This window comes from Ambystoma mexicanum, unplaced genomic scaffold (genome assembly GCF_040938575.1).
Source record: "Ambystoma mexicanum isolate Mex_15411 unplaced genomic scaffold, UKY_AmexF1_1 Mex_scaf10, whole genome shotgun sequence".
Classification (NCBI taxonomy): Eukaryota; Metazoa; Chordata; class Amphibia; order Caudata; family Ambystomatidae; genus Ambystoma; species Ambystoma mexicanum.
In genome coordinates this window covers 1,557,501-1,560,000 of record NW_027182325.1, presented here as the reverse complement: position 1 = coordinate 1,560,000, position 2,500 = coordinate 1,557,501, and the positions used below count along the sequence as shown (strand labels likewise).

At 47.0% G+C, this 2,500-nt stretch overlaps 5 non-coding genes and 4 pseudogenes across 5 annotated transcripts in view; all 9 read right to left on the bottom strand.

The window, feature by feature from the left end:
• Positions 1-331: 331 nt before the first annotated feature.
• Positions 332-440, bottom strand: LOC138543443 (5S ribosomal RNA; annotated as a pseudogene).
• A 105-nt stretch (positions 441-545) lies between these two features.
• Positions 546-664, bottom strand: LOC138548627 (5S ribosomal RNA). Its single transcript, XR_011292421.1, has one exon. It is a non-coding gene; the product is annotated as a 5S ribosomal RNA (ribosomal RNA).
• Positions 665-770: 106 nt separating this feature from the next.
• LOC138542988 (5S ribosomal RNA) lies at positions 771-879 on the bottom strand (annotated as a pseudogene).
• Positions 880-985: 106 nt separating this feature from the next.
• Positions 986-1,094, bottom strand: LOC138544793 (5S ribosomal RNA; annotated as a pseudogene).
• A 105-nt stretch (positions 1,095-1,199) lies between these two features.
• LOC138550847 (5S ribosomal RNA) lies at positions 1,200-1,318 on the bottom strand. The gene has a single exon (XR_011294591.1). It is a non-coding gene; the product is annotated as a 5S ribosomal RNA (ribosomal RNA).
• A 106-nt stretch (positions 1,319-1,424) lies between these two features.
• Positions 1,425-1,543, bottom strand: LOC138540905 (5S ribosomal RNA). Its single transcript, XR_011288930.1, has one exon. It is a non-coding gene; the product is annotated as a 5S ribosomal RNA (ribosomal RNA).
• A 106-nt stretch (positions 1,544-1,649) lies between these two features.
• LOC138548967 (5S ribosomal RNA) lies at positions 1,650-1,768 on the bottom strand. Its single transcript, XR_011292756.1, has one exon. It is a non-coding gene; the product is annotated as a 5S ribosomal RNA (ribosomal RNA).
• A 463-nt stretch (positions 1,769-2,231) lies between these two features.
• LOC138546289 (5S ribosomal RNA) lies at positions 2,232-2,340 on the bottom strand (annotated as a pseudogene).
• A 106-nt stretch (positions 2,341-2,446) lies between these two features.
• LOC138547803 (5S ribosomal RNA) overlaps positions 2,447-2,500 on the bottom strand; it is a 119-nt gene continuing 65 nt past the window's right edge. Inside the window, exon 1 of the ribosomal RNA XR_011291632.1 lies at positions 2,447-2,500. This exon is cut by the window's right edge and continues 65 nt beyond it. This is a non-coding gene — a ribosomal RNA (5S ribosomal RNA).

The window sequence follows — 2,500 nt, the reverse complement described above, 5'->3', positions numbered from 1 at the left end:
CATTCAGGACTCCTATGTCTGGTAGGATAACTTTAATTCATCCATCCTGTGTCTGTTGCAGGGAGGTGGAGAGAACAATCAACACAATAATGGTTTTCTTTCATGCCTCTTGAAGGACTCAATATTCTCTGTACTGCATTACATGTGAAAGTCGATTTATTACCCATGAACACACTACCTGTATGCTAATTCTATGTAAAAAGGTAGCTCCAGCCCTCATGATGTTGTCCAACATTTCCGCTATAAAACGGGATACAATTATTTTGGAAACATACCAAATTTGAAAAATAATTGAGAAGTTGCGCAATTACTAATCATGGAGCACAAAAAAAGCCTACAGCACCTGGTATTCCCAGGCAGTCTCCCATCCAGGTACTAACTAGGCCCGACCCTGCTTAGCTTCCGAGATCGGGCGCATTCAGTGTGGTGTGGCCGTAGGCTCTGGGCCTAGTGAGTTTGTACTTTTAAGCATCTAGTCGGCTAGACCTTGCAGTTTTGAAAGGCAATTGTGAAATGGCTCACTTCCTGAACTTGGAGCACAAAAAAGCCTACAGCACCTGGTATTCCCAGGTGGTCTCCCATCCAGGTACTAACTAGGCCCGACACTGCTTAGCTTCCGAGATCAGACGAGATCGGGCGCATTCAGTGTGGTGTGGCCGTAGGCTCTGGGCCTAGTGAGTTTTGTACTTTTAAGCATCTAGTCGGCTAGACCTTGCAGTTTTGAAAGGCAATTGAGAAATGGCTCACTTCCTGAACTTGGAGTACAAAAAAGCCTACAGCACCTGGTATTCCCAGGCGGTCTCCCATCCAGGTACTAACGAGGCCCGACACTGCTTAGCTTCCGAGATCGGGCGCAATCAGTGTGGTGTGGCCGTAGGCTCTGGGCCTAGTGAGTTTTGTACTTTTAAGCATCTAGTCAGCTAGACCTTGCAATTTTGAAAGGAAATTGAGAAATGGCTCACTTCCTGAACTTGGAGCACAAAAAAGCCTACAGCACCTGGTATTCCCAGGCGGTCTCCCATCCAGGTACTAACTAGGCCCGACCCTGCTTAGCTTCTGAGATCGGGCGCATTCAGTGTGGTGTGGCCGTAGGTTCTGGGCCTAGTGAGTTTGTACTTTTAAGCATCTAGTCGGCTAGACCTTGCAGTTTTGAAAGGCAATTGTGAAATGGCTCACTTCCTGAACTTGGAGCACAAAAAAGCCTACAGCACCTGGTATTCCCAGGTGGTCTCCCATCCAGGTACTAACTAGGCCCGACACTGCTTAGTTTCCGAGATCAGATGAGATCGGGCGCATTCAGTGTGGTGTGGCCGTAGGCTCTGGGCCTAGTGAGTTTTGTACTTTTAAGCATCTAGTCGGCTAGACCTTGCAGTTTTGAAAGGCAATTGAGAAATGGCTCACTTCCTGAACTTGGAGTACAAAAAAGCCTACAGCACCTGGTATTCCCAGGCGGTCTCCCATCCAGGTACTAACTAGGCCCGACACTGCTTAGCTTCTGAGATCAGACGAGATCAGGCGCATTCAGTGTGGTGTGGCCGTAGGCTCTGGGCCTAGTGAATGTTGTACTTTTAAGCATCTAGTCGGCTAGACCTTGCAGTTTTAAAAGGCAATTGAGAAAGGGCTCACTTCCTGAACTTGGAGCACAAAAAAGCCTACAGCACCTGGTATTCCCAGGCGGTCTCCCATCCAGGTACTAACTAGGCCTGACACTGCTTAACTTCCGAGATCAGACGAGATCGGGTGCATTCAGTGTGGTGTGGCCGTAGGCTCTAGGAATGCTAAGAATATTACTCTTATGCATTTGCATTTAGTAAGCTAAGCCATGCAGCCACTTGCAACATGATACCACGCTCATCGCTCGATCAGGCTCGATCAGGCGAGATATATAAGACTGGTGGGCCCATTCAGGACTCCTATGTCTGGTAGGATAACTTTAATTCATCCATCCTGTGTCTGTTGCAGGGAGGTGGAGAGAACAATCAACACAATAATGGTTTTCTTTCATGCCTCTTGAAGGACTCAATATTCTCTGTACTGCATTACATGTGAAAGTCGATTTATTACCCATGAACACACTACCTGTATGCTAATTCTATGTAAAAAGGTAGCTCCAGCCCTCATGATGTTGTCCAACATTTCCGCTATAAAACGGGATACAATTATTTTGGAAACATACCAAATTTGAAAAATAATTGAGAAGTTGCGCAATTACTAATCATGGAGCACAAAAAAGCCTACAGCACCTGGTATTCCCAGGCAGTCTCCCATCCAGGTACTAACTAGGCCTGACCCTGCTTAGCTTCCGAGATCGGGCACATTCAGTGTGGTGTGGCCGTAGGCTCTGGGCCTAGTGAGTTTTGTACTTTTAAGCATCTAGTCGGCTAGACCTTGCAGTTTTGAAAGGCAATTGTGAAATGGCTCACTTCCTGAACTTGGAGCACAAAAAAGCCTACAGCACCTGGTATTCCCAGGTGGTCTCCCATCCAGGTACTAACTAGGC